At 47.3% G+C, this 12,989-nt stretch overlaps 1 pseudogene; it reads left to right on the top strand.

Annotated features, from left to right (window-relative positions):
• The window catches only part of LOC123398341, a 29,948-nt pseudogene extending 17,547 nt beyond the window's left edge, over nucleotides 1-12,401 (top strand).
• Nucleotides 12,402-12,989: the final 588 nt, after the last annotated feature.

Raw genomic sequence — 12,989 nt, 5'->3', positions numbered from 1 at the left:
CATTGGGTAAAACAGTGGCTAGGAGGGTTTTTACCTTCCTGTCAGTAGGTGTTCGACAGTGATTTGGGGTGCTTCCACTCCACCACTGGAACTGAAACTTAACAGGTTTGGTCTTGGGGTAAAAACATGGGGTTTCACCAAATTTGAGCTCCATTGAACAAGTTTAGCTTTGTAAACTTGAAAATGCTTGAAAATGACCAGTACTGTCCTTTACAAAGGAAGTGTGGCCAAACAGAGTCTCACAAATCCCATCTTTGGTGTGGAGTCCTCATTTGGGGTGTCAAACACCTGTGCAAATTTCAGCACCATTGGAGAAACTTTGCAATGTAGAGTTGTTCCAACTCTTTTCTGGACAGAGAGGGTTTTGGGCCATTAGGTGCAGTTCCCCACCTTGGATCAAGGTGGGATTTTATGTGAGCACCTAATATGGCTTGGGAGGGCTCCTGTATTTTTATGGGAATTTATTGAGATCATTTCCTTTGGAAACATCTCAAAAAGCTAAAACAGACAAAAATGGTTTTCAGGGTTTTACTCAAATAATATTAATATAAAATAGGGTTGAAAATCTTGTATATGGAAAATATATGTCCTTCTGAGCTTCCATGAATTTACTCAGAATTTTCTAAGGCAGGAAAGCAATTTTCCTTGTGGGAATATCATTCGTGGCCTTAGAAATAGACATAAATATAAAATAGGAAAATAATATTTTAAATCACCAATTAATGTTTTTAATGAATGAAAATAATATTTGGATCAGACCACCAACTTTGGTTGGAAGTGCCACTTGGCTTCATGAGCTAGTAGTGTATCCCAACATGATGAAGGTGATCTTGATAAAAAGGAAAAAGGGGGTTTTGAAGAGAGCAAAATAATAAGTTTTTCATGGGGTTGAGTCATCAAGCAAGCAAGCATTCACTCATACAAGGGCTGACATTGCACTCACAACATTATTTGAAAAAGTTTTAACAAGCTCTGATTTTTGCAACATAAAATACTTGTGGTGAAAAACAGGGTGTGACAGACCTATCCCTCTTACAAGAATCTCGTCCCCGAGATTCCTAAGCTAAGTGTTAAATAGCTCGGGAAATTCTGATCGGAGATAGTCTTCACATTCCCACGTGGCTTCTGCTTCGGTATGGTTGCTCCACTGAACCTTGAAAAACTTGATGGTGCGGCTTCTGGTGCAACGCTCGGCTTCATCCAAAATGCGGATCGGTCTCTCGCGGTAGGTAAGGTCCGGTTGAAGGTCAATAGCTTGATGATCAATGTCCTTGTAAAGGTCGGGACGGTTCGGCACTTGTAAACACTTCCAGAGCTGTGACACGTGAAACACGTTGTGCACACCCAAAAGCTCAGGAGGTAGCTCCAACTGATAAGCTACTTCCCCGCTCCTTGCCGTGATCTTGAAGGGTCCAATGAACCTTGGAGCTAGCTTCCCCTTGACGTGGAAACGCTTGGTCCCCTTGAGAGGCGTGACTCACAAGTACACCTGGTCTCCGGGAACAAACTCCACATCTCTGCGGCGGGGGTCCGCATAGCTCTTTTGCCTTCACTTAGCTACCTCCAAGTTCTCTCGGACAAGCTGAACCTTGTCCCCTGCTTCCTGCAGTGCTTCTAGTCCGAAAACTAGTCCTTTACCGGTTTCGGACCAATTGAGCGGGGTGCGGCACTTCCGCCCATATAACGCTTCGAATGGGGCCATCTGAAGACTGGACTGGTAGCTGTTGTTGTAAGAAAACTCAGCAAACGGCAGGCAGTCTTCCCACTTGGCACCATGAGCCAAAACACACGCGCGGAGCATGTCCTCAAGTATCTGGTTTACCCTCTCGGTCTGTCCGCCCGTCTGCGGGTGGAAAGCCGTACTGAAGGAGAGTTTGGTTCCGAGAGCTTCTTCAAACTTCTTCCAGAATCTTGAGGTCAATTGCGTGCCATGGTCGGACACGATCTCCTTGGGAACTCCATGAAGACTCACCACTCGATGAATGTATAGACTGGCCAGCTGGCTGCCATCGTAGGTGGTGTTAACGGGGATGAAATGGGCCACCTTGGTCAAATGATCGACTATGACCCAAATGGAGTTATGACCCTTATTCGACCGGGGCAACCCGGTGATGAAGTCCATGCCGACTTTATCCCACTTCCATTCCGGCACTTGAAGAGGTTGCAGCAATCCAGCAGGTCGCTGGTGTTCAGCCTTGACTCGCTGGCATACATCGCATTTAGCGACATAGGAGCCAATTTCTCTCTTCATGCCATGCCACCAGAATCGTTCTCGGATGTCTTGGTACATCTTGTACCACCTGGATGGATAGAGTACGGTGTGTCATGAGCCTCTTGCAGGATCAAGTCCTTAAGTTCGGCCTTGTTAGGTACGCATAAGCGCTTCCCGTACCACAATACTCCTTGCTCATCAATCGAGAATCCTGGGGCTTTGCCTTCTCGCACCTTCCTCTTGAGGCCTTCGATACTCTTGTGCCCCTTCTAGGCTTCCTTGATGTCGTCCGCCAGAGTAGGCTTGACTTCGAGGTTGGCCAGGTACCCTGGTTCGACCATCTCAAGCCCGAAGCCCTCCATCTCTTCATACAAGACGGGTAACCTTTCCTTGAGCGTGACGTTCAAGGAGCCTGCCTTCCGGCTTAAGGCATCGGCTACCACGTTCGCCTTGCCGGGATGATACTGAATGCTGAGGTCGTAATCCTTGATTAACTCAAGCCATCTCCGCTGCCTCATATTCAGCTCCCTTTGAGTGAAGATATATTTCAGACTTTTGTGGTCTGTATATATCTCACATCGCTTCCCCAGAAGGTAATGTCGCCACGTCTTCAGAGCATGCACTACAGCTGCTAGCTCGGGATCATGGGTGGCGTAGTTCTCCTCATGCGGTCGCAGTTGCCGTGACAAGTACGCCACGACCCTGCCATCTTGCATCAGGACTCCATCGAGCCCGGTTCCAGAGGCATCACAATATATCACGAATTCCTTGTTGATGTCTGGGGTAGCCAATGCCGGGGCGGTAGTTAGCCTCTTCTTCAACTCCTGGAAGCTTGCTTCACAGGCCGGTGTCCACTCGAACTTTCGGCCTTTCTTCAAGAGCTGAGTAATAGGTCGAGCGATGCTGGAGAATCCTTCTACGAACTTGCGGTAGTATCCTGCAAGCCCGAGGAAACTCCTGACATCCTTCACGTCCTTTGGTGATTCCCAGTTGGTCACTGTAGTAATCTTGGACTGATCTACGGCCAAACCGCGTGCCGTCAGGGTATGACCCAGAAATCCAACTTTGTTCAGCCAGAACTGACACTTGCTGAATTTGGCATAAAGTTGGTGCTCTCGAAGCTTTCCCAGAACTAACCGCAGGTGTTGCTCATGCTCCTCTTCGGACTTGGAGAAGATTAATATGTCATCAATGAACACGACGACAAACTTGTCCAAATATTCCATGAAGACCTTGTTCATGAGGTACATGAAGTAGGCTGGGGCATTCGTCAAACCGAAGGGCATGACAATGCATTCATATATACCGTATCGGGTCACGAATGCAGTCTTGGGTATATCTTCGGGTCGAATCTTCAACTGGTAATATCCCGATCGAAGATCGATCTTGGAAAATACCCTGGCCCCGTTTAACTGGTCAAACAGGTCTTCGATCTTGGGGAGCGGGTACTTGTTCTTAATTGTGACTTCATTAAGAGAACGGTAATCGACGCAGAGTCGAATGGTACCATCCTTCTTTGAAACAAATAGAACAGGTGATCCCCAAGGTGATGCACTCGGACGGATGAACCCTTTCCTGAGTTGCTCATCCAGCTGCTTCTTCAGCTCTGCCAGCTCTTCGGAACCCATCCTGTAAGGCTTTTTATATATAGGCCTTGATCCAGGCATGAGCTCGATGATGAACTCGATGTCTCGGTCAGGAGGCATTGCGGGTAGCTCGTCAGGAAAGACGTCCGGGTATTCACAGACTATAGGCACTTGATCAAGCTCTACCTCGGATAGACTGTTTACTTGAGGCACTTGAGCCGATACTGGCTCGGAGACAAACTTGACCTTGACCCCTTGGCTGCTTGTCATGGTAATGGCCCGGTTGGCACAGTCCAAAAGACTCTGGTGCTTGGCCAACCAATCCATGCCGAGGATTACTTCTACAGCTTGCGATTTAAACACAATGAGGTCTGCCAAGAAACTCGTTCCATTGATAACTATCTCGACCCTTCTACACCCTAGGTTGGTCCTCAATACTGCTCCTGGGGTTTGAATTGCCATCTGCCCACGGAGTAGAGTGGGTTTTAAACCACACTTCTCCGCAAACCTTTGAGTAACAAAAGAATGCGAGGCACGACAATCAAACAACACTGTTGCTGTAGTTGAGTTGACGAGGAACGTACCCAGAATGCAGTCTAGGTCTTCATGCGCCTCTTCTGTAGCGATGTGATTGATCCGGCCCCTGCCATTGAACTGCTGGTTGCGGGGGGGCTGGTTCCTTCCAGGTGCACCTTGACCGGGGTTGGGTGCATTGGGACGCGGTGCTTCGGGCTTCTTGTTGGGGCACTGCCTGGAATAGTGCCCGGTCTGACCACACCCAAAGCAGGTGACCTGCCCCGGAGGGTTGGTCTTGACTCCACCGTTGTTCGGCGGGTTGACTACTGGCTTGGCTTGCTGCTGAGGCTGATAATTCTGGCGGAACACCGGGTGCTTGTACTGCTGCTGCTGAAAGTTGGGTCTTGCAGGTGTTGACTGCCATGGTCTTGGTCTTGCGCTACTGGGTCCTCCACTGCCTATCAGTTTGCGCTTGCGGGTGTCGTCCATCGCACGACGCTTGTCTTCCAGCATAAGCGCCTTGTTAACCAACTCGCTGAAAGTCTGGCAGTCGCAAACCACTAGTTGGTATTGCAGGGACTGCTGTAATCCTTCCATGAAGCGTTCCAACTTAGCGGCCTCAGTGTTAACATCTTCGGGCGCGTACCTCGACAAGAGGTTAAACTTCTGCAGGTACTCCTTAACAGTTCCACTGCCCTGCCTCAAGCCTTGGAATTCCCGCTTCTTAATGGTCATCAGTCCAGGTGGAATGTGGGCCGCGCGAAATCCTTCCTTGAACATCACCCAAGTGATGACTTGCCCTATCCGCATGATCTGGAATCCATCCCACCATGCCCTGGCGGTGCCTCCGAGATAGTGAGAGGCATAAAGGACCTTCTCATGATCGCCAGTGCACTTGACCAGCGCAAGGAGGTCTTCAATGGTGCGGATCCAGTCATCGGCGTCCAGTGGTTCAGTCGTCTCCGTGAATATGGGGGGCGTAGTCTGCATGAACTCAGAAAGAGTAGAGCGGCCACCGCCATTCCCATTCCGCGGCGGGTTGTCCACCAAGACTTGAGTCAGCTCCTGAATAGCGGCATTGCTGGCTTGACGCTCCTCCCGAAGAGCTTGAAGGAACTGAGCCATCGTCAAGTTCTCAGGAGGAGGTGGTGAAGGAAGGTCTCTAGGCTGCTCGTGGTGACCTCCAGCGTGAGCTTCTCCTTCGGTTCCCTGCGGCGTCCCTGAGGAGCCGGCGCCGGGGTTGCCGAAGGTGCTGTTGCGGGTTGCGTTGACCATCCTGTCATAGAAACAGACAGGTCAAAATGCCACCTTGATCGGGAATACAAGGATTCGCTCCTAGTAAGAGGGGGTCCAATGCGTGCATGTGCCAAGTTTTCAAAACCAAAGTTTTTGACAAACGAAAATTGCATTCATAAAAACTAGGTGATGTAGTCACTTACAGGCTGCCTAAGGCAATAGGTGACTTACATCATGCACACATACATGAATTAGAAACGGATACATGGATACCCTATGCTCGGGGTACTCCTAATTGCCTACGCTAAATCCTATGCGGCGGACTGCTCGGTCTCAAAGGCGGATTCAACATGATCCTCATCTTTGTCCTCGTCTTCATCAACATCTTCTTCCTTTATAGGAGTGGAAGAAAGAATCCGCACATCACGGCGTCTCTTAGGCGAGGCGGCGAAGATCTCAGTGTACTCTTCCGCTGTCAGGCAGCGACTCCGAAGAGGGACTGCCTGGATGGGTAACACACGACCCCTAGTGGCAACAGCTGTCCTCCCTTCAGGTGCGCCTGCCTTCTTTATCTTGCGGTTCTGCATCTTCTCAGTGTGGAGCAGGCCCTGGACTAGGTGCAGCTCTTGGCGAAGCTTGGTTGATTCCTTAACCAGGAAGTGCGTCAGGGTGTCCGACGAGAGGCTCAAGTAGGTCTGAAACCTTAATGGCATCCCATCCTCCGTGGCTGGGTGAGTGTCCAACTCCCATCCACTCCTTCCTTAATGAAAGGTAGGTGACGGGTGACAGGCTCATTAGCCATCTCAGGGAGGATGCTGCGGAGACGCACGAGCGCCTCTCGTGCGGACGTCTCCACTGCCAACATCAGCTCTCCCATCTGTGGTCCTTTGAAGAACCAACTAGAGGGGAGTCATTAGCCTTCACTATCACGTCCACATGATATTCCTTAGTGTCGACGTTGACCCAGTGCTCGTGGTAGAGGAAGATGGGCGTGCGTCGTACATGGCACTTCTTGAGACAATCCACCAGGAGTAGTGGAAAGCCGGTCTCCAGAAGCGTCTCAGGTACGGCAGCCATCTACAAGGCATAGGAGAGAAGTCAGAAGGTTGTATGTGCAAGGCTGGCATTCTAACGTTCTCGGCTAACGTCCATGCTATCTAAGGCTTCCTATAGTCAGGATGGCTCTGATACCAGTTCTGTGGGGACCCCGACTAGCAAGTCGAGTCCGCCGTGCCCAGTGACCCCAAGGATCAATGTTCACTCAACAGAGATAGTGAATAATAGAGTCTTACATCCAAGTACCAAAATTATTACATCAAACGACCAGAAGGTCAGGTTCAAGAGCAAGGCCTAAAGCCAATTAAACAGATACATCGAGTAGCGGAAACTCGTAAGGGCTAAGCGGTGCCCATGCCATCAAGCTTACACCGACAAGCATTTTGACTTGGAAGAGTCCTAGATCGCAGGTTCGTCTCCGACGGCGTACTCGTCGCCAAACTCCGGTCCTTCCATGTCTGGTCAATAATATAACCAGTGGCAAGCCAATGAGTACTTTGAATATACTCGCAAACAGCCCATGATATGAACATTTATAGCGAAGAATACAGTAACATGTATCTTTGGTGGAATGCAATTTGGTGGAATGATCAGGTATATGCAACAAGTTAAAGAATTACTCTTAAGAACAGGTTACAGATATCAACATATCTGCTAAGGGTTGAACACACCGGGTTCTCCCTATATGCCAAGTCATCGGACTTGTCATAACCTCAATGTATTAATGAGGGCTAAACCATCCGGGTTTACCCTATATGCCATGTCACCGAACTTGGTCATATTATTGTGATTATCAAAACAACACCTTTTTAACACCACACACACACACACTTGGTTTATGCGGAAACACTGGACGTAGTTTAAGTAGCACCACCCAACTGTCCTTGACCGTGGACACGGCTATTCGAATAGTTTGACACTCTGCAGAGGTAGTACGCTGGACCCACGAGAAACGGGAAACTTCCGTGTCATCCACGACTCGCGGTATATCACATATACCCAAGGTAAGTACCCCGATCATCATCTTTCCCCTGACGATACTAGACAAAGAGGTCCACTCGATTGGTACCCAGCCCACATGTTGTACGTCTTACGAGCACCGACTCTGGACTGTATCAACCATGCAGGGACCAACGGTGTGCCTGGAACTCATAATAATGGCATAGTCGTCCTACCTGGCATGAGCCCATCACGAGAGTGACACCGATCACTCCCGCCACTAGTAATGTGGCTCTTTGCTAGTACCGACCAGAGTAATCAACAAAGCCCCGTCCCATAAAGGGGTAACATGGTCGTACTAGTAAGGTTGGGACGGTCGACACATCATAAATCTAATCCCATTTCCGAAACCATACTCACACAAAAACACCGGTGCATCACTTCACCAGAAGTGATCACCAACTCATCATCACCCTCGGGCATTAGTGGCACCCGACGGGGTTTTCATAAACTCTTTATTTAACTCATCATCATGCTCATGATAAAATGCTCTATCTTTACTTGTCAACATGGTATTAACATGACCCTCAAGGGGTAGGGTCAAGCTCAGTGCAATGATCCTATAACTTTACTAGTCAACATGACAGTAGCATGATCCTCATAGATGGTAAGGTCAAGCTCATCATGTTTGTGCTCCGAGGAGCCATATGATTAACATCACTATCATGCAAGTGCTTCGAAGAAGCCTTCCGTACCATCACCACAATGATGAACCGGCATCGTGATCACATGCAACGGGAGAATACCAACTATACTAGCATGCAACAATGTTTGTGCTCAAGTCATGGTCAAAGGGCTGCTTGCCTTGGTCAGCTAGGTATCCGGGGTCTTCGAGGTCTTCCGCTCCGGATCCTCCGTCACTCGGTAACTCTACCGTCGAAAAAGGGAATAAATAAATAATAGCTCACACCAAAACAGATCACAAGGTGCTTTTAAAAATGTTGCAAAGTTTGAATAAAATCAGTTTATTATTTTGGAAAATGTTTCCTATAGTTTTTATTAGCTAAGCATATTTATTTAAAAGAAAACAGAAGCAAACAAATGCTTTTAATATCATTTTATTACACCAAAATACTTTCTGTTTTTGATAAATGCCAAACTCTACAGAATCAATTACCACACATTTTTAGAAAATTATTGGTGGAAGAATCATATTTTTCTACTGGCTAAATATTTTTATAAGAATCATTTAAGCTGCAGGTTAAAAATAAAAGAAAAAGGCCAGGGGGGAGAGATCTAGCCGGCCCAACCAGCAGACCGGCCACCAGGCGCGCGCGAGCCAGGTTCAAACCTGACCTGCGGGCCCCTGGGGTCAGTGTCAGCGGCTGCGCGCGCTGGCTATCCCAGGACACCGATAGGTGGGCTCCACCTGTCGGGTCCTTCTCCTACCTCCGGCCGGAGAGCTGGAGACGGACACCGGCGAGGCTACCGTTGCCCTCACGCCAGTCTAGGAGCGGGAACGGGTCCCTCGTTCCTCCGCCTAGCTGCTCGTTGTCGGGACATCACCGGAGGTGGTCTGGATCACCGACGACGAGGTGACTGTGGCGGAAGGGTTTCGGGTTGGCGTCGAGCTAGTGGCTAGGGGCACGGATTCGCTCGGTGAAGTTGGGGGAAATGGTCCTGGCGTCAAGGGGAGTGCAATGGGAGGTCGGGCAGCGCAGGAGCCGGCGTGTAGCCGGAGATCGACCGGAGCTCCGAGGCGGAGGGGCCTCGGTTGATCTCGAGCACTGGGGCTCTGCGAGATCGATTGGGCGGCTAGGGGGAGTCTAGTGGTTGTGCTGAAGCTGCCTGGGGGGGTGCTAGGGTGCCGGGGGGGCTATTTATAGGCCAGCGACGGTGAGCCGACTCGGGCGTGCCGGTGACTCACCGTGGTGCGCGTGCGTGCATAGTGAGGTGCTGGACGCGAAACCACGGGTTCGGGACGTGGTTTAGGACCTCCTGGTGCATCGGCCGCGGAGGGAAAACGAGTGGGGTCGAGCCGCAGCGACCGTGCATGCTCGGCCGCGTCGGGCGCGCGCGGGCACGCGTCGCCTGAGCTCTTGCGCGAGGGGAGGGGGTCCCTGGTGGTAGCTTTGCACTGAATGGCTGTCGGGGGAGCGTTTGGACATTACTAGGGAGGTTGGGATTGGCCGGGGGGACGTCCCCTTGTTGAAGGCTCTCTGTAGCGCGCCCAGAGCGCAGTTTTGGCATGCCACGGCATGCTGGCACGCTCTGGGGCACTTGGGACGTGTCCACCATGTCCTGAGTGTTGCTGGGAGTGTGCCTAGCCGTTGTGTGTTAGTGGGAGCACGAGCTGGTCAAGGAGGCAAGGAACACTAGTGTTGCCAGTACTGGCTTGCAGCTCAAATTGAAGATCTTGTCACTTGTGCTTGGGGTTGGGGAGGGGCTGGTTGACTGGGTGCTCAGGGTGTTCTGGGGCTCTAACCCACCAAGTTTGGGGCCTTCCCATTGGGTAAAACAGTGGCTAGGAGGGTTTTTACCTTCCTGTCAGTAGGTGTTCGACAGTGATTTGGGGTGCTTCCACTCCACCACTGGAACTGAAACTTAACACGTTTGGTCTTGGGGTAAAAACATGGGGTTTCACCAAATTTGAGCTCCATTGAACAAGTTTAGCTTTGTAAACTTGAAAATGCTTCAAAATGACCAGTACTGTCCTTTACAAAGGAAGTGTGGCCAAACATAGTCTCACAAATCCCATCTTTGGTGTGGAGTCCTCATTTGGGGTGTCAAACACCTCTGCAAAGTTTCAGCACCATTGGAGAAACTTTGCAATGTAGAGTTGCTCCAACTCTTTTCTGGACAGAGAGGGTTTTGGGCTCATTAGGTGCACTTCCCCACCTTGGATCAAGGTGGGATTTTATGTGAGCACCTAATATGGCTTGGGAGGGCTCTTGTAATTTTATGGGAATTTATTGAGATCATTTCCTTTGGAAACATCTCAAAAAGCTAAAACAGACAAAAATGGTTTTCAGGGTTTTACTCAAATAATATTAATATAAAATAGGGTTGAAAATCTTATATATGGAAAATATATGTCCTTCTGAGCTTCCATGAATTTACTCAGAATTTTCTAAGGCAGGAAAGCAATTTTCCTTGTGGGAATATCATTCCTCGCCTTAGAAACATACATAAATATAAAATAGGAAAATAATATTTTAAATCACCAATTAATGTTTTTAATGAATGAAAATAATATTTGTATCAGACCACCAACTTTGGTTGGAAGTGCCACTTGGCTTCATGAGCTAGTAGTGTATCCCAACATGATGAAGGTGATCTTGATAAAAAGGAAAAAGGGGGTTTTGAAGAGAGCAAAATAATAAGTTTTTCATGTGTTTGAGTCATCAAGCAAGCAAGCATTCACTCATACAAGGGCTGACATTGCACTCACAACATTATTTGAAAAAGTTTTAACAAGCTCTGATTTTTGCAACATAAAATACTTGTGGTGAAAAACAGGGTGTGACAAATTTAATCTTGAGTTTCCTGAAGATGAAATTGGTGGCAGGAATTTTTCATATGATTACTACTCAAGAAAGTTAAGGAATGGTGAGTTCAGTGATCGTAGATGGTTAGTGTACTCTAAACATGTGAATAAAGTCTATTGTTTTTGTTGCAAGTTGTTCAAATGTGGGAAAAGTAAAAGTCTGCTCACGTCCGAGGGATTGAAGGATTGGAGACATCTTAGTGAGAAGCTCAAACTGCATTAGAATAGTGTTGAGCATATCACTAACATGAATACTTGGAATGAAGTAAGTCTGAGGCTAAGTACGAAGAAACAATTGTTAAAGATTTGCAATAAGAGATTGCAAGGGAGGAGGAATGATGGATACTAGTTTTAATTAGAATTGTTGCTGCTGTGAAATTTCTTGCTAAACACAGTCTTGCTTTTCGAGGATCGAATGAGAAATAATATCAAGATAACAATGGAAATTTTCTAGGAGTAATTGAAATGATGGCAGAATTAGATCCTGTAATGCAAGAGCATCTTCGGTGCATTAAGAATAGTGAAATTCATCATCATTATCTTGGCCATAATATTCAGAATGAGTTGATTTCCCTTCTTGGTCGCACTGTTAAATATTCTCTCTTGAGGATAATTAAAGATGCAAGGTATTTCTCTGTCAAGTTGGACTGTACACCCGATGTGAGCCATCAAGAACAAATGACTCTAATTGTGTGGTGCGTAAACATGTAAAGTACCACTACAAAAATAGAAGTGTTTTTTTGGAGTTCTTGAAGGTGGACGATACATCAGAACTTGGACTTTATAATGTGTTAATAGATTCACTTGGATCTGTTGGTTTGGATGTTAAAGATGTTCGTGGGCAAGGGTATGACAATGGTTCGAACATGAAGGGAAAACACCAAGGGGTACAAAGTAGATTACTTGAAACTAATCCAAGAGCATTGTGCATGCCATGTGCGTGTCATAGTCTGAATCTTACTCTTAGTGATATGGCAAAATCTTGCAGTAAAGCTATTACTTTCTTTGGTGTTGTGCAAAGAATTTATATATTGTTTTCAAGCTCTACTAAAAGATGGCAGCTATTGCTTGATCATGTTCCAAAAATGACATTAAGTCTTTGTGTAACACTCGGTGGGAGAGTTGAATAAAGACTGTTCATGCTATCAGATATCAAGCACCTGAGTTAAGGAAAGCATTACTGGAATTGAAGAGAACTTCTACTGATGACGCCAAGACTAAGAGCGATGCAAAATCTTTGGCTACGACACTTGAGAAATTTGAATTCTTACTTGGCATGGTCATTTGCATGACATTTTGTTCACTGTAAACATGGTGAGTAAGAAGTTGCAGTCTAATTTTGTGTGCATTGATGTTACTCTTAAACAGATTGAAGGTGCCATCTTATATTTTGAGAAGTACAGAAATGAAGGCTTTGCAACTAGTTTGGATATTGCGAGATCTATTGCAATTGACATGGGTGTACAACCTTTATTTCCTGTCAAAAGACGTATTAGCAGAAAAAGACAATTTGATGAGATTAGTGAGAATGATGAAAATAACCAGACTGAAGAAATTGTCACGCCCAAGATGCGATTATATCCTCAATTTGGCACAAGGGCCTCGTCGGGGATAGAAGCACATCTCGTCGTTTCGCAAGAATGGATATCGTTACAAGTACATGTACTGAAAAGAAGAGATATATAGAATTGTCTTACACTCGCCACAAGCTACATCAGAGTCACATCAGTTCAATACATAATCATCATGAATAAGAGCAGGGTCCGACTATGGACGAAAACAAACGAGAAAAGAAGAACGACGTCCATCCTTGCTATCCCAGGCTGTTGCCCTGGAACCCATCCTAAATCGATGATGAAGAAGAAGAAGAAGCAACTCCAAATGAACAATCAACACG

The sequence above is a fragment of the Hordeum vulgare genome, chromosome 1H, assembly GCF_904849725.1.
Source record: "Hordeum vulgare subsp. vulgare chromosome 1H, MorexV3_pseudomolecules_assembly, whole genome shotgun sequence".
Classification (NCBI taxonomy): domain Eukaryota; kingdom Viridiplantae; phylum Streptophyta; class Magnoliopsida; order Poales; family Poaceae; genus Hordeum; species Hordeum vulgare.
The sequence above is the reverse complement of the archived record's forward strand: the minus strand, read 5'-3'. Positions and strand labels throughout refer to the sequence as shown.